Raw genomic sequence first — 18,745 nt, forward strand, 5'->3', positions numbered from 1 at the left:
ACCCATCTGCGCACTATGTTTGTTGATGCATTTGAGGCAGGCCTCCTCCCTTCCGACCAGCGTTTGGCTACTATAGTAGTCATTTACAAGGACGGCAATCCTCGTGATCGGTGCACTTCTTATCGCCCTATCTCGTTGCTTAACGCCGAACCTAAGATTCTGGCTAAGGTCCTTGCTAATCGCTTGCTGACAGTTATCTGTGACTTGATCCATCCGGATCAGTCCGGTTTCATTCCTCATCGGAATACGGCGCTCAATCTCCGTAAACTCCACAGCGTTCTCGCGAGAGCTGGGACCCTTACTGAACCCGCTGTCTTGGCCTCCCTGGATGCCACGATGGCTTTTGACACCATTGAGCGGCCATATTTGTGGGCGGCCCTTTCGAAGTTTGGTTTTGGCCCTAACTTTATTGCGTGGGTGCGGCTTCTGTATGAACAGCCGTTGGCCCAAGTCGTAGTTAACGGCAGAGTTTTTGGATCGTTCACACTGGGGCGTGGCACTCGACAGGGATGCCCGCTCTCTCCACTTCTCTTTGCTTTGGCATTGGAACCATGGCTTCGATGGGAGCCCTCGATTAAGGGGATCCGGTGGGCACCGGACCTTGAGGATCGCGTCTCTCTATACGCAGACAATATTCTTCTCTATTTTACCTCGCCTCAGAAATCCCTCAACGTGCTCTTTGATGTTCTTACCTCTTTTGGGAAGAACTCGGGACTCGTTATTAACTGGACCAAATCGTGTGTGTATGTTATAGCGGGGGAGCTGCCTCCGCTGCCTCGTAGATTCCCGATCAAAGTGGCAGAGACTGGGTTTAAGTATTTGGGAATTTTCATTTCTATGGATTCTTCTGTGCGGTATGACCGAAATCTCTATGCTCCTCTTCGTCGCCTTAAACAGGATGTGCAGAGGTGGCGTGGCCTGCCTCTGTCCCCATTGGGACGCGCGGCACTTTTTAAAATGATGTCCCTTCCTAGATTTTTGTATGCCTTGCAAAATTTTTTTGATCCTGTTCCCTCCCGTTACTTTCGCGAGGTTGAAGGTCTTCAGAGGCAGTTACTTTGGGACGGACGAGCTCGCATCTCCTTATCTAAACTCACGCTCCCATGGTATGATGGTGGCATAGCCCTACCGGACATCAGGCGTTACTATTGGGCCTCACAGCTTAGTGCGATTAACCATGTGACGTATTCCCCAGGGCCCACTCCCGCCTTCGCTATGGATAAATTTCTATTGCCGGGCGGCAACTTTAATAGGGCCTTATATTCGAAAGCGCCATTCCGACTTCTGACTGGACCTACGAAATGTGCCGTGCGTGCATGGAAATATGCGACTGTGGCCCCAGGTTGGAGTGATAGATTGACGCGCATGACTCCGTTATATGACTCAGAGCGTTTGGGTGGCCTGTGGCGGACGAAAGGGTTTGACAGATGGGAAATGATCGGTATTAGCAAGGTGGAGGATCTTTGGGCCAGAGGCACAATTAAGTCTTTCGAGGCCCTGAAGGTGGAGTATCAACTGGATGACAGGGAATATCTTCGTTATCTTCAGGTGCGTCATGCCCTGCTTTCCGTTTTCCCCCCTGGGACGGAAATCCCCCAATCATCCCCGCTTGAGGATCGGATTCTGGACGGCCATGTGCCGGACAGTACGATTTCTCTAATTTATAAAAAGCTTATTAATACCAGGGCTGACCTTCTGGTGCGACTTAGGACCTCTTGGACAGCAGATGGCCTTGAACTGGATGACGAGGATTGGCAGATGGCGATTTCCTCCCCCCGGGAGGTGGCTATTCCGGCCCGCCTTCGTTTTGTGTAACTGAAGATCCTCCACCGAGTCTACATGACTGGTACGCGTCTGGTTCGGATGGGGTTTTCGACTGATGGGTTGTGTAAGCGTGGCTGTGGTATGGATGGCACCTTTCTCCACATTATATGGGAATGTCCGGTGATCTCCACTTTCTGGTCCAGAGTGCATGATGTAATGGGGCGAGTCACCGGGGTCTCTCTCCTCCCTGAGGCGAGGCGCTGCCTGCTTAATGTGTGGGAGCCTACGGATTGTACGGCCGCTCAGACCTTTTGGATCACTCTGGGCAACATGGTTGCCAAGAGGGACATAGCGCAACTCTGGGGCCCCCACAGACCACCTGGAATAAGTGCTTGGAAAGAAAACATGGACTGGTGCATGTTTCGGGAAAAGACGGTATATGAGGCTCGGGGCCGTCCCAGGAAGTGGGGTAGGATTTGGTCACAATGGAATGAATACCGTGGAGACATCTGTACCCCCCCACTTGATTTCACTGCTGATATTCCCTCGCCCCCGTAATTGACGTTCCTATAGACTGGCCACTATGCTTTCTTAATGTTCCTCTTCACCGTACCCCCGCCCCTTAGAAAGTTGCCTTTATTCTTAGAGATTGATTTTCCCCTTCCCCCTCTCCCATGCCCCAGACACTGTTCTTACCATGTGAGTGTTTGTGTTGTTTGTTTCAAATTTCATCAAAATTATAAAATGAAACCTACGTGATCCTCCCTATGATGTTTGATGCCAATGCACCGTAAAGATGTGACTTATGGCTTTTCCGCAGCGCAATATGGTCTGTTATCCTGTCGATTGTCAAAGCGGCCGGCCCGATTGGGTTGTAGGCAGACGCTGTGTACTGTGCATTCAAAAATAAAGGTTTTTAAAAATATAAAAAAAAGAAAGAATTGGAGGGCCAAGACGACAGGAATCTCAAAACCACAGACACATCCCATAAGGCCACGTACTTGGGACAAGGAGGTTTTACCATCCTAATGCCCTTAAGCAATTTTGAAATCAAGAGATGTTCTCCCGCAGGTTTACCATCAATAGGGATGTGGCCCGCCGAAATGGCAGAAAGGAAAGTGTGCACAGTTCTATAAGCCAGGCCCCGAAGAGGCCAAAGAAGCTAGAAAATTACTAATCAGAGCAAGATCCGCCGAAATGGGATCCACTGACCGTTGTGCGCACCAAGCACACCAGCGTTTCCAACTGGACGCATAACGCTTACGTGTGTTGGGAGCCAAAGCCTCCTTGATAAATCGGGTAGAGTCTCCCGATAAGCCTGGGACTTGCCAGCGTCCCCCGAAATCCTCCATGCCACCAACAGAAGATGACCCAACAAGACCAGAGGGTGAGGATTGTGCAGAGGATCTAAAAGAAGGTTCCACTTGTGTGGAAGGAGGAACGGCGTCGAGCAACTCATCTCCAGAAGAACTGGAAACCACGCTTGGGCCCTCCACAGAGGGGTGATTGTAGGAGAGTAGGGTCTGCAATCCTATAATCACCCAGATTTTTTGCTTTTGTTTCCCTGGTTTACGACTTTCTCTGGCTGTGGGCCTGCCAATCAGACCCACAGCCTGGCTGTTCTCTCTCTAAATTACAACATGTACCCTAGGTGCATTTACCAAATGGTACTGGGCCACCTTATCAGACCCTGTAACTCAGGGCATAGGTGTACCCAGGGCCTACCAGGGGCTGAAGCCACCCCTGGCTGGCCTCCTAAATTTGACACAACTGGCTGCATGACAGCTGGGGCAAAGTCGTGTAATCACCCTTTGCTGTAGATATAGTATACCTATATCTAACCCTAAAATGGACACACAGATTCCTATCAGTCACTCCTATGGCAGGCCTTAACAATCCTGAAGGCAGAGTGCTTGGAATCGTGTGAGATGGTGCTCTGGCATGAGCTAAGCCTGTCTGCAGCTTGCGGAACCAAGTCCTAATAGCTGTTCCATGATATCGCATACCATATACTCTTAAGTGCATTATAATCCTCGCGGTTAAATGCTATCTTTGGTATTGCTTTATCAAAACATGTCGAGTAAGGTGTCATACGAATTGGAATACTAACCCCTCGCCAATTCTGGCGACGGGGTTAGCATTCCACCCTTCTAGAGGGACACGACATGTATGTAACTGTGAACCCCGGTTAAAGTTAAACGAAGCCTCAGTTCCACAAAATGGATGCTGCCACCACAGACACGAGTCTGACCCCCTGCAGCTGGGAGTCCTTCCAGCGAGGGGAGCCTGGACAAAGGGTTTCCTGTCGAGGGCGGTGCTAGCACCGTCCCAGACAGGGTTTTGTGTATCCTGGGTAGGCAGGGCTTTACAGGAAGGTGACTGCTGAGTGGCACCCCGGTGCTCACTACGCATAGGCCGGTCAGAACCAGTTCCAGGGGCACACCAGCCCCTGGCCTGGGGGAAGTCCGGCATGGGAGAGGGGTGTAACCACCCCCCTCCTAGTCCCACCCATAGGCAGGACCTAGTCACCGGGTCAGCCCCTTTTTTTAGTATAAAGATAGGAGCGGGGCCCCTGTTAAAATTAGATCATCTTTGGAATCAAGACATGACTTTCTGCGAAAGGACATCAAGATTTCTTCTTCAAGATTCTCCCTTGTGGCTAAGGAGTAGTCACCCTGCATCCGCAGGCACCATCCTAAGAACACTGCGGTCTGCTGCAAGTCCTTCCTCCGGAATCCGACTGCCCAGCTCGACGAGACCCAGCTTCCCTGGCACCTCTGACCTCTACTCACCTCTACAGCCAAGCTGAGAACCGTGAGTGCGACGAGACCTCGAGGGACCGACGATCGCCAAGACTGCACGACTTCTTTGCAACAAGCCCACCGTGTGCTCCACTGGTGAGTGCTTTGGGGTCCGAGAAGCCCCAACCCTGAGCAGCTCCAGCACCGAAGATCAGCCCTCCAGCATCTCCACGATCTGCGTGGGGCCCTTCTGCTTTTGCCTGCTCACCGCGTTGTGTGGCTACTAGCCGGCTGGCTTGTGGCCTTCTTCACGACGCCCGACGACATCACTGCTGCTGGTCTGGTTGCTCCAGACTGGCCCTTGCTTCCTTCCAAGAGAGAAGCACCCCGGACCCTCCTGGTCCACTCCAGACGCCATTTTAGGTCCACCGCGTGGGCTTGAATTTGCCAAGGCTTTGTTGCCCAATCCTGGGTTTAGCGACGCTGACAGCTTCATCCATCGTGGGACAGCTCGCTCCTCCATCCTGGTCGCCGACAACGCCTCCTGGTCCGTGAGATCTACAGAGCACAGCTTCACCCACTCACCTAGCCGAGGTGACTACCATCCGGTGCCCTCCTGGTGCCACCTGACTACTGGCTAGTAGTCTCGAACTTGGTCCCCTCTGCTTTCAGGTGTCATCACTCTTCAAGATCCAGGCTTGGATCACTTCGAACTCTCTTCACTGGTCGCCTGCCAGCATCTTTCTTCCAGGCTCCTGGTCCGTCTACGAGGATTCCCAACGTCTTTTGAGACATATGCAGCTGCAGCCCCTGGGCTAGGTAACTTCGGCATTTCGGTGCCCCAGCATAGCCTCACTATCCAAGGGTCAGAATCCACTTTCGTTTTCCTCCTACCAGGTCGGGTTCGCCCGAGAACACTAACTCTGTGAAATCTAGCTACCATAGACTTTGTCCCGCATCCCGCGTGAGAGTGCACACTCTGCACCCGAGTCCCCTAGGCCTCCTAGAAGTAATCTGAAGATTCTATAGTCAAGACCTAGCGATTCCAAAGCCTATTAGTATTGTACTTACCTGCTAGTAATTTCGCATTCCACTTCCAGAGTATATGGTTTTCCGTGCCCCTCGGGCATTTGTATATACTGTGCTAACTTAAGTATTTTCGTAAGAGTTTTGTTTTGTGCTTAGTACCCTGTCCTCATAAAGAGTACAGGGCTGTTGTGATTTTAATAAATACACTGTTTATTTTCATAACACTTGTGTGGTGTCCTTTCACTTGGTGTTCAAGGGGTATATGTGTGGTATAACAGCTGGCTTAACACGCCCTCTCGAGTCTTTAGCCTTAGACTGCTCGTATCCACGCTACTAGGATAGCTGGTCTATAAGGTTGACTTACAACCAATCATCAATAAGGGTTGCTGGACTGATACATAGTGTTCACTAGAATAGTGAGCACTGCATATCAGGCCACCTTCTCACATTGGTGAGCAGCGGTTGGGATTTGAGCTTGCTGTTGTTTTACCACACGTATCCTAAGAATATCTTGTTGAAAGATCACATAAGTACTTTTAGGTACATATAACTTAGCTTAGAATACTCTGAGTTCTACTGAACCAGCTGTTGCAGCTCCTCAAGGCTTAGCACACCTTGGCTGCAACTCTTAGCAAGGGATCAGTAGGCAAACACATAGTGTAGGTAGGTGCATCACTTACACCACACTAGAAGCATGTCTAACCTCGGAGAGTCTACTGAGACCCCTCTGATGGTTAAGGACCCTCCACAGGCCTCTTCTAGATATGCAGCCCTTAGCTTCCAGGAGATGAGACAAGTGTGTACCTCCAGGAAGCTAAAACAGGGGTCTAACCCCACAATCCCATTTCTGATAGGTCTCTTAGAGACTTATGATGCCAGGAAAGCTGAGAAACGTTTTAGCTCTCCTCATCCAGAAGGGGACATGCCAGCCCTAGAAGGAACCAGGGGTGACCCAGATCTCATCCATCTCTCAGGTGAGGAGGAGGATGATCAGGAGACATCTGGGGATGAGGCAGACAAAGGTCCAGAAATAGTTAGTCAGCTAACTAGGGACAACTTAAGCAGGCATGAGAATGGTACTAGGAGACCCCTGGGACCCCTCTCAGGCCAGCTTAACATTGGGAGTGGACGAGTTAGATCTCTATCAAGAGGCTCTAACAGATCCATCAAACCAATGGCTCTCAGGCCTCTGCTCTGAGGAGGATGACCTCCCCTCAGAGGAGAGTTTATGAAGCCAAGGAAAGGGAAGTCAATCTGAGGATTGCAAGGGAAGAACTTGCCTTGGCCAAAGAAAGACTTGCCTTTGCTAGAGAGCAAGAATTGAGTGGGTCAAACCCCACTGGTGGCAGCATTATACCTAGCAATAGGGAAAGGAGTTTTGATACAAAGCACCTGAATAAGATAGTGCCCCCCTTTAAGCAAGGGGATGACATCCACAAATGGACAACTGCTTTGGAGAGGGCCTGCACTGTGCAGGGTGTTCCCCAAAGTCAGTGGGCAGCTATCTTGTGGCTCTCCTTTGAAGGTAAAGGTAGAGATAAGCTCCTCACCACAAGGGCAGAGGATGCTAACAATTACCAAGTCTTGAAAAATACACTGATTGATGGGTTTGGCCTAACCACTGAGCAATACAGGTTGCTGTTCAGGGATACCCAGAAAACTCAGTCTCAAGATTGGTCTGACTTTGTAGATTGTGCCACTAAGGCTTTCGAGGGCTGGTTGCTGGGCAGTAAGGTTACTGATTACACAGGATTGTATAATTTGATCATGAGAGAACAAATTTTAAACAATTGTCAGAACCAGTTGTTGCATCAGCATCTTGTTGACTCAGATCTGACCTCTCCCCAAGAATTGGGAAAGAAGGCAGACAGATGGGTCAGAACAAGAGTTAAGCAGAACCAGGGCCAGAATCAAGGTGGTCAGAAGAAAGCAGACCAGAAGGGTAAAGATTCTAAGGGGGAACAAAATGACCAGAAGTCTTCGACAGGTCCCCAACAACCCAAAGAGGGTGGGGGTCAGGCTCCCCAGAAGAAGAAAAATCAAGAAGGCCAATCTAAAAGGTGGTGCCAATACTGCAAAAGTAAAACTCACTGGTTTAGTGAGTGCACCAAGAAAGGAGGAGGGCAGACTCCTGCCACTGCAGCCCCTAAGGCACCTGTGCCCCCTAGTACAGTCAGCAGTGGTAGTGCACCTCCCAAGGGTTTAGTTGGGTTAACCTTGGTTTCTGAGGGGTATGACAACTTAGTTGGCACACTCACTCAGGCTGTCCTTGTCTGTACAGGGGATGTGGATATGTCCCCTGATATAAGTCCCAATACTTTGGGCAAATACAGACAGACACCTTTCATTAATGGAAAAATGGCTCAGGCCTATAGGGACACTTGTGCCAGTGTCACAATGGTGACACCTAACTTTGTGGACCCTGGACAGATCATGCCAGGTACAGATTTCCTGGTGACCAATGCAAGCAATGTCACTACCAGTCACAGTATGGCAATTGTAGCTTTCTCCTGGGGAGGGGTAACTGGCCAAAAGAAGGTTGTAGTTAGCTCAGACCTCCCAGTGGATTGTTTGTTGGGCAATGATTTGGAGTCATCACAATGGTCAGAAGTGGAGCAGAGGACTCACATGGAAATGTTAGGCTTGCCAGCACATGTGTTTGCTGTGACCAGGTCACAGGTCAGGAAATGCCCCACTGAACAGGTGCTGGATCCTGGAACAATGGACCAGACACATTCCAAGAAGAAGAGCAGTAGGGTTAAGGCTGTGCCTTCCCCCTTGCCCCAGGTTGTGGATCAAGTCTCAGAGGAGGCTGGCCTACAGGAATTGAGGGAAACTGAGCCTAAAGAGTTTGAACTTGATCAAGTTGAATTCCTGGGCTCAGGGGGACCCTCAAGGGAAGACCTGGGGAAGGACAAGTTAGACTGCCCTTCCCTTGAACCCCTCAGACAGCAGGCTGCTGCTGAGGCTGCTGGGAACGCCACAGGTACCCACAAGGTATACTGGGAAGATGGACTCCTGTACACTGAGGCAAGAGACCCCAAGCCTGGCATGACCAGGAGGCTGGTTGTACCCTTGTCTCAGAGAGGTTTCCTCCTTACCTTGGCCCATGAGATTCCCTTAGCAGGTCACTTAGGCCAGACAAAGACTTGGGACAGGCTTGTCTCACACTTTCACTGGCCTCACGTGAATGAGGATACCAAGGAGTTTTGTCGCTCCTGTGTCACTTGCCAAGCCAGTGGTAAGTCAGGTGGCACAACAAAGGCCCCCCTTATACCAATGCCTGTGGTGGGGGTGCCCTTTGAAAGAGTGGGGATTGACATTGTTGGTCCAATGGAACCCCAGACAGCATCAGGGCACAAGTTTATACTGGTGGTAGTGGATCATGCCACCAGGTATCCTGAAGCTATTCCACTTAGGACCACTACAGCACCTGTAGTGGCAAGGGCCCTAGTTGGAGTGTTCTCCAGAGTGGGCTTCCCTAAGGAGGTTGTCTCTGACAGAGGTGCAAACTTCATGTCAAGCTACTTAACTGCTATGTGGAAGGAATGTGGTGTCAACTACAAGTTCACTACACCCTATCATCCACAATGCAATGGGCTTGTTGAAAGGTTCAACAGGACCCTAAAAGGGATGATTCATGGACTACCTGAAAAGCTCAGGCGTAGATGGGATGTCCTGATTCCCTGCCTTCTGTTTGCTTACAGAGAGGTCCCACAAAAGGGGGTTGGCTACTGCCCTTTTGAACTTTTGTATGGGCATCCTGTGAGAGGCCCCCTGTGTTTGGTGAAGGAAGGATGGGAGAGACCTCTCAAAAAGCCTGCAACCAACATAGTGGACTATGTACTTGGTCTCCGCTCCAGGATGGCTGAGTATATGGAGATGGCATCTGAAAACCTTAAGGCCAGTCAAGAACTTCAAAAAGCTTGGCATGACCAAAAGGCTGTCCTGACTGTTTATCAGCCTGGACAGAAGGTGTGGGTGTTGGAGCCAGTGGCCCCAGCAGCACTCAAAGACAAATGGTCTGGGCCCCACACAATTCTTGAGCAAAAGGGAGAGTTCACCTACCTGGTGGACCTTGGAACTCCCAGGAGCCCACACAGGGTGCTCTATGTCAACAGGCTCAAAGCATATGTCGACAGGAAGGACATGAGCTTGCTCATGGCCATAGATGAGGGACAGGAGGAAGAGAGTGACCCTCTCCCAGACCTGCTCACTCAGAATCCTGATGATGGGTCAGTAGATGGTGTTGTCTTTTGTGGCAGCCTCTCTGAGCATCAACAGAAAGACTGTAAACAGGTTCTTCAGTCTTTCAGACATATGTTCTCTCTGACACCCAGTCAGACCAATTGGTGTACCCATGAGGTTGACACTGGTGACAGCCTGCCAGTCAAGAGTAAAATCTACAGGCAGCCTGATCATGTTAGAGACTGCATAAAAACTGAAGTGCAGAAAATGTTGGAGTTGGGAGTCATTGAACCTTCAGATAGCCCTTGGGCTAGTCCAGTAGTTCTAGTGCCAAAACCTCACACCCAGGATGGTAAGAGAGAGATGAGGTTCTGCGTAGACTACAGGGGTCTCAATGCAGTCACTAAGACTGATGCCCACCCAATACCAAGGGCAGATGAGCTTATAGATAGATTGGCTTCTGCCAACTACTTAAGCACATTTGACCTGACAGCTGGGTATTGGCAAATCAGGTTAGCTGAGGATGCCAAGCCCAAGAAAGCATTTTCAACCCCTGGTGGGCATTATCAATTTGTGGTAATGCCCTTTGGTCTGAAAAATGCACCTGCCACCTTCCAAAGGTTGGTGAATCATGTTCTCACTGGGCTGGATGACTTCTGTGCAGCATATCTAGATGATATTGCTGTCTTTAGCTCCACCTGGGAGGATCACCTGGTCCACCTGAGGAAAGTGTTAGAGGCTCTGCAAGCAGCAGGCCTCACTATCAAGGCCACCAAGTGTCAGATAGGGCAGACACAGGTTGTATACCTGGGCCACCTTGTAGGTGGAGGCCAGGTTCAGCCACTGGAGAGCAAAATACAGTCAATCAGGGACTGGGCTCCTCCAACCACCCAGACTCAGGTTCGAGCTTTCTTGGGCCTGACTGGTTACTACAGAAAGTTTGTCAGGAACTATGGATCAATTGTGACTCCATTAAATGAACTGACAAGTAAGAAAATGCCAAAAAAGGTTCAGTGGACAGCAGGCTGTCAAAAAGCATTCGATGACCTAAAGCAGGCCATGTGCACAGCACCTATCCTTAAGAGTCCAGACTACTCCAAACCATTCATTGTCCAAACAGATGCTTCTGAGTTGGGTGTGGGAGCTGTTCTATCTCAACTGAATTTTGATGGTCAAGACCAGTCCATTGCTTTTATAAGCAGAAGGCTGACCCCCAGAGAGAAGAATTGGTCAGCTATTGAGAGGGAGGCCTTTGCTGTGGTTTGGGCCCTGAAGAAGCTGAGGCCATACTTGTTTGGCACTCACTTCAAGATTCAGACCGACCATAAGCCCCTCTTGTGGCTAAATCAGATGAAGGGTGAACACCCCAAACTGCTTAGGTGGTCCATTTCCCTACAGGGGATGGACTTTACGGTGGAACATAGACCTGGTACTGATCATGGCAATGCCGATGGGCTCTCCAGATATTTCCACTTAGAACAAGAAGACTCACCTGGTCAAGGTTAGCTTATTGTCCCAAAGTTTGGGGGGGGTCATGTAGGAGAGTAGGGTCTGCAATCCTATGATCACCCAGATTTTTTGCTTTTGTTTCACTGGTTTACGACTTTCTCTGGCTGTGGGCCTGCCAATCAGACCCACAGCCTGGCTGTTCTCTCTCTAAATTACAACATGTACCCTAGGTGCATTTACCAATTGGTACTGGGCCACCTTATCAGACCCTGTAACTCAGGGCATAGGTGTACCCAGGGCCTACCAGGGGCTGAAGCATGTATTATGCCACCCCTGGCTGGCCTCCTAAAGTTGACACAACTGGCTGCATGACAGCTGGGGCAAAGTCGTGTAATCACCCTTTGCTGTAGATATAGTATACCTATATCTAACCCTAAAATGGACACACAGATTCCTATCAGTCACTCCTATGGCAGGCCTTAACAATCCTGAAGGCAGAGTGCTTGGAATCGTGTGAGATGGTGCTCTGGCATGAGCTGAGCCTGTCTGCAGCTTGCGGAACCAAGTCCTAATAGCTGTTCCATGATATTGCATACCATATACTCTTAAGTGCATTATAATCCTCGCGGTTAAATGCTATCTTTGGTATTGCTTTATCAAAACATGTCGAGTAAGGTGTCATACGAATTGGAATACTAACCCCTCGCCAATTCTGGCGACGGGGTTAGCATTCCACCCTTCTAGAGGGACACGACATGTATGTCACTGTGAACCCCGGTTAAAGTTAAACGAAGCCTCAGCTCCACAAAATGGATGCTGCCACCACAGACACGAGTCTGACCCCCTGCAGCTGGGAGTCCTTCCAGCGAGGGGAGCCTGGACAAAGGGTTTCCTGTCGAGGGCGGTGCTAGCACCGTCCCAGACAGGGTTTTGTGTATCCTGGGTAGGCAGGGCTTTACAGGAAGGTGACTGCTGAGTGGCACCCCGGTGCTCACTACGCATAGGCCGGTCAGAACCAGTTCCAGGGGCACACCAGCCCCTGGCCTGGGGGAAGTCCGGCATGGGAGAGGGGTGTAACCACCCCCCTCCTAGTCCCACCCATAGGCAGGACCTAGTCACCGGGTCAGCCCCTTTTTTTAGTATAAAGATAGGAGCGGGGCCCCTGTTAAAATTAGATCATCTTTGGAATCAAGACACGACTTTCTGCGAAAGGACATCAAGATTTCTTCTTCAAGATTCTCCCTTGTGGCTAAGGAGTAGTCACCCTGCATCCGCAGGCACCATCCTAAGAACACTGCGGTCTGCTGCAAGTCCTTCCTCCGGAATCCGACTGCCCAGCTCGACGAGACCCGGCTTCCCTGGCACCTCTGACCTCTACTCACCTCTACAGCCAAGCTGAGAACCGTGAGTGCGACGAGACCTCGAGGGACCGACGATCGCCAAGACTGCATGACTTCTTTGCAACAAGCCCACCGTGTGCTCCACTGGTGAGTGCTTTGGGGTCCGAGAAGCCCCAACCCTGAGCAGCTCCAGCACCGAAGATCAGCCCTCCAGCATCTCCACGATCTGCGTGGGGCCCTTATGCTTTTGCCTGCTCACCGCGTTGTGTGGCTACTAGCCGGCTGGCTTGTGGCCTTCTTCACGACGCCCGACGACATCACTGCTGCTGGTCTGGTTGCTCCAGACTGGCCCTTGCTTCCTTCCAAGAGAGAAGCACCCCGGACCCTCCTGGTCCACTCCAGACGCCATTTTAGGTCCACCGCGTGGGCTTGAATTTGCCAAGGCTTTGTTGCCCAATCCTGGGTCCAGCGACGCCGACAGCTTCATCCATCGTGGGACAGCTCGCTCCTCCATCCTGGTCGCCGACAACGCCTCCTGGTCCGTGAGATCTGCAGAGCACAGCGTCACCCACTCACCTAGCCGAGGTGACTACCATCCGGTGCCACCTGACTACTGGCTAGTAGTCTCGAACTTGGTCCCCTCTGCTTTCAGGTGTCATCACTCTTCAAGATCCAGGCTTGGATCACTTCGAACTCTCTTCACTGGTCGCCTGCCAGCATCTTTCTTCCAGGCTCCTGGTCCGTCTACGAGGATTCCCGACGTCTTTTGAGACATATGCAGCTGCAGCCCCTGGGCTAGGTAACTTCGGCATTTCGGTGCCCCAGCATAGCCTCACTATCCAAGGGTCAGAATCCACTTTCGTTTTCCTCCTACCAGGTCGGGTTCGCCCGAGAACACTAACTCTGTGAAATCTAGCTACCATAGACTTTGTCCCGCATCCCGCGTGAGAGTGCACACTCTGCACCCGAGTCCCCTAGGCCTCCTAGAAGTAATCTGAAGATTCTATAGTCAAGACCTAGCGATTCCAAAGCCTATTAGTATTGTACTTACCTGCTAGTAATTTCGCATTCCACTTCCAGAGTATATGGTTTTCCGTGCCCCTCGGTCATTTGTATATACTGTGCTAACTTAAGTATTTTCGTAAGAGTTTTGTTTTGTGCTTAGTACCCTGTCCTCATAAAGAGTACAGGGCTGTTGTGATTTTAATAAATACACTGTTTATTTTCATAACACTTGTGTGGTGTCCTTTCACTTGGTGTTCAAGGGGTATATGTGTGGTATAACAGCTGGCTTAACACGCCCTCTCGAGTCTTTAGCCTTAGACTGCTCGTATCCACGCTACTAGGATAGCTGGTCTATAAGGTTGACTTACAACCAATCATCAATAAGGGTTGCTGAACTGATACATAGTGTTCACTAGAATAGTGAGCACTGCATATCAGGCCACCTTCTCACAGTGATCAGAATGAGTTTCGACGATAACTGACGGACCCGGGCGAGAACCCGGGGAATACACATGAAGGGGGAAACGCATAGCACAGAGACGGAGGCCAAGGCTGGAGAAAAGCATCCGTCGCCAGGGCTTCCGGATCTGGGCGCCAGCTGAAGAATTGGGGAAGCTGGGCGTTCAGACGAGAGGCAAACAGGTCCAGATGACAAGACCCCCAGAGGAGAACCAATTTCCGAAAGACCGGAGGGTGGAGCCTCCAATCGCTGAAGTCGCGGAGATGTTGAGAATTCCAATCCGCAATTTGGTTGCAAGAACCCGGCAGGTATTCTGCAATAACTGTGATCCTGCGTTGCAGACACAGGTGCCAGAAGCCCTTCGCAATCTCCGAAAGAAGCTTGGACTTGGTTCCCCCCAGTTTGTTCACATAACGAACTGCAGAAACGTTGTCCATCCTGAGAAGAATGCAGCAGTTCGTCTGTTGAGGGGAAAGGCACCGAATTGCAAAGGAACCCGCTAGAAGTTCCAGGCAATTGATATGTAAAGACAGTTCCTCCTGCGACCAACGACCCCCTGTTGTCACAAAACCGCAACGAGCCCCCAAACCCCAGAGGCTGGCATCGGACTCGATCACAACATCGGGAGTCTTTCGGAACAGCGTCCGGCCGTTCCAAGATTCCATGTGGTCCAGCCACCACAACATCTCCGTGCGGGCATCCTCCAACAGGGGAACCTGGTCCGAATAACTCAGACCCTTCTGAAGATGTCTTATTTTGAGGCGTTGAAGCGCCCGATAATGCAGAGGGCCCGGAAAGATTGCCTGGATGGAGGAAGACAGGAGGCCTACAATGCGGGCCACCGAGCGCAAGGACACAGTCTGCTTGGCAAGAAGGAGACGCAAGTCCCTCTTGATAGACCTGATTTTCTGACCGGGAAGAAGGAGCTGGCAAGAGACAGAGTCGATCCGAAAGCCCAGGAAATCCATCGACTGAGACGGAATAAAGTCGGACTTTTGAGGATTCACTAGAAAACCCAAAGATTGTAACAGATCGATGGACCATTGCAAATGGCAACGGAGAAGGAGGGGACACTGGGCCAAGAGAAGGACGTCGTCCAAATACACAATCAAACGGACTCTGCGAGATCTTAGAGACTCCATCACAGGACGAAGAAGCTTTGTGAAGCACCACGGAGCCGAAGAAAGACAGCAAGGAAGAACCTTGTACTCGTACCAAGTCCCCAGCCATTGAAATTGAAGATAACGATGATGAGGGGCAAATATTGGCACTGAGAGGTAAGCATCTTTGAGATCTAGACGAACCATCCAGTCGCCCTCCTGCAGCAAGTCTCGCAGAAGATGGATGCCCTCCATCTTGAAATGACGGTAGACTACCCCGCCGTTGAAATCCTTTAGATTGAGGACCAAGCGAGACCCGCCCCCTTTCTTTTGTACGAGAAAGACATTGCTGACTAAACCTCTTGGATGAGGACTCGTGGGAACAATGGCCCCTTTCGACAGAAGAGAAGCGATCTCTGCGGAGATCACCTCTTGATCTTGTAGGGAAAAAACAAGAGGGGGCGGCCGAAGATGCTGGAGAGGGCGAGAGTAAAACTATCTTGAACCCCTGTACCGTTTCCAGCATCCAGGCATCGCTGGAGATCAATTGCCAATTGTGGAGAAAAGACTGAATCCTGCCCCCCAAAACCACATCTGAAGCTAGAATCAAGCTCACCTGAGGCAGAATCTGGACGTCCTCCCTGGTTACCGGTGTAACCACCTTTTCCGTAATTGCCTCGACCCTTCTTGGAGGGGTAGAAAGAAGACTTGTTGCTGGTGTAGGCCTGGTTTCCAAGTTGGGACTTATTGCCTCGCTGGGAGGCCTGCTCAGCTCCACGGCCGGGCGAATGTCCCCTTCGACTGGCCCTGCCAAAAAGTGGACAAAAAGCGCGACGAAGATTGGCTTGGGCTTTATCCAGCCCACTGAAGGTGGAAACGAACTTCGTCAACTCTTTCAGGAAAGGAGCACCAAAAAGCAAGCCTTGAGCTTGGGGACCAGATTCAGAGGAAGCCAGGTCAGTCAACCTGGGGTCCAGCGTCATGAGAATAGAACGTCGGGGTTCTGACAAAAGTGCGCAATTTGCATTGCCAAGAATGCAAACGACACGTTGGGACCACCCAACCAGCTCGTCAGGGTCAATCAACGCCCCGGAGTCCTTTGCGCGATAGGCCAAGTCTAGGATCTTAGTGAGAGGCCCCAACAAATCTAAGAGTTTATCTTGACAGGAACGCCAAGAACGATCCAAACCCTTAGTAGGATCCTTGGCATATTTCTTCATGTATGTGATCATCGTTGGATCCACTTCAGGTGTAAGCGCTAATTTGTTAGACAGATCCGGACGAGGGCACTCAGAGCGCAAGCGCGCCCTCACCTCTTTCTCAAAAGGTGAGCGAATATGATCCTGAACATATTCGGCTACCTCAGGAGAGGGCAGCCAGGATGAAGAATTTGGGTGCACAATATCTGCAGGGTCAAAAGTCAAAACTTGAGGAGTGGAATGGGCGTCCACAAAATGTTCCTTCCGAACCTTTTTTGGAAGGAGGAGGCTTCACAGTGTCAGCAGAGGATCTAGAAGATGAACCGTCATCTGAAGCCGAAGAAGGAGAGTCACGTGGAGGAGCAGAACGCTTCTTAGCCCTTGGCGCTGAAGACAAAGACTTCGCCAATTTAACAAAATCCGAACGATGAGGGTTTTTAGGCGACTTACCACTGCGCCCAGAGGAAGGAGGCAGCCAGCCCTGCTGGGCAGCATAGTCGGACAAATGTTTCTTTAATGGCGCAATCGCCTGAAACAGGGCTTGACCCATGAGGACATCAATGGAAGCAGATGGTTCCTTCTCATTGTAGTAGTCGTATTCCTCCTCATCATAATATTCAGCCATAGCGGCTTAAAGTTCAACAGTGCCCACTGAATTAAAGGAACAAAGTCCAAAGCTTTTGAAGGCCAAAGCCAAGTTTGGGGGAGTGGAACCCCTAATGCAAGCCAAACAGACAACCTGACAATCAGGATACAAAGTAGATAAAGTGGAGGGAGGGCTTGCACCAAAATACAATTTTCCTACTCTAGGCAGAGCCTATGCGATAATTTTACAACCCCTGTAGTCAAATATCCAATAGGGGCGTAACGGGGCTCAAGCAGCAGGCAGACAACACAGGGCACGGCAAACCGAAACGACAAATGCCAGGAATGCCTCAAGAATGACGAGCGCCACAGAAATGCGGACGTCGACACCAACACAAACGCTGTCGCGCATGCGCGAACAACAGCCAGCCGATAGGAGGGACGCGCGACACACACGCATCCTTCCAGCCCCCGTAAACCTCCCGCTCCACAAAAGAAAAAGGACGCGACACCGCGCGTCCAGAGAGGCGAAGACACACGTTCTCCAAGCCGAGGCCGAAGCCGAATGGAAACCGCTGCGGAAGACCACAGGAAAACGGACAACAAACGCGCTGCTAGACAAAGCAAGTGAGCGCTAATGAGAGCTAAATATGCAGGCAAAGCGGCGTCAAGCACACAATAAAGCAGTATAACAACAATAGAGTAAGAATACAAAATGCACTTAACTGGCTGCGAAGCAGCAAAGAAAGAGGAAGTTATGACCACTGTGACCTTATTTATAGTGTCTAAGAACTCATGGGTATTGTAGTTTCTTCTTTACTGTGTACAGATTGGCTGCTGTGTTTCCCAGTAAAGAAATAGAGAAAGCATAATCGGAGCCTCCGTCCTGCCATAGAATATTTGGTGCAGGGCACAAGTCCTAAAAAAAGAAGCGGAGGGACGCTGTCACCGAAAGTGACGTCACAACAGCAAGTGATGTCACGAAAGGTGGCTCCGATCCCGTCCCAGGGAGGCCAAAGAGTGAAGTCCAGCTATTTGGCAGGGGGTACTGCGTCCACCCGGTAAAATAAGTGGGGGGACGCCGTCCACCCGCGTGGTACCCCGACTCGAGCACTGATTTGGTGCAACATAAACTGTTGCATGGCTAAACACTTATAAGGTCCCAAAGGCAAGACCTATGGGCTATGCCAATGCTTGTATTAATTGGCCTCGGGCTGCCCGAGCGCTTGGAAACGACACATCCGGCTCACACCGGGTGGATTGCTGGACCGCTAACTCATTACATCTTTCAGAGAGCTCTTGGAAATTCTCTTCCTCCGAGTGTAGCTATTTTTCATCCAACATGCAACTTCCTTAAAGCAAGTGGTTAACAAGGATAAATATGTGGGCTGTGGATTTGTTGAAAATTCTACTTTTTAATTAATAAAGGCTGACAAGCAGCCGGATTAGGATTTAAACTCCTAAAATGCACCGATTTCTTGAATAAAGTCCCAAACATGGAAACGATGGATTCCTGTGGCAAGAAGCCTGCTGTCCATTTGTCTTCAACTGTCCATAATCTATAGCGGATTAGGCTATCTGAAAGACATGACCGGGAAACAAATTACAACAATGACATCGGGCAAGGCAGTTCAGTGTGTACGGCGACTTTATTAAAATTGACTGCACCCAACAGGGGGTAAATTAAAAAGTTTTGTGCTGTTCCAAAAAACCATGCCCTTTTTTTCAGACAATCGGTTCACCATTGGAGAAGGCTTAGTTGTTTGTGTCTTTTGAAAACAGCGTCCCTTATTATAAATATGTTTTATAGTCTGTTATAAATAGGTGTTGTAAAGTGACGTTTATTCTTTGAGAATAAAATGCAACACCATAAAACATTCAATAA

This window comes from Lissotriton vulgaris, chromosome 1_1 (assembly GCF_964263255.1).
Source record: "Lissotriton vulgaris chromosome 1_1, aLisVul1.2, whole genome shotgun sequence".
Classification (NCBI taxonomy): Eukaryota; Metazoa; Chordata; class Amphibia; order Caudata; family Salamandridae; genus Lissotriton; species Lissotriton vulgaris.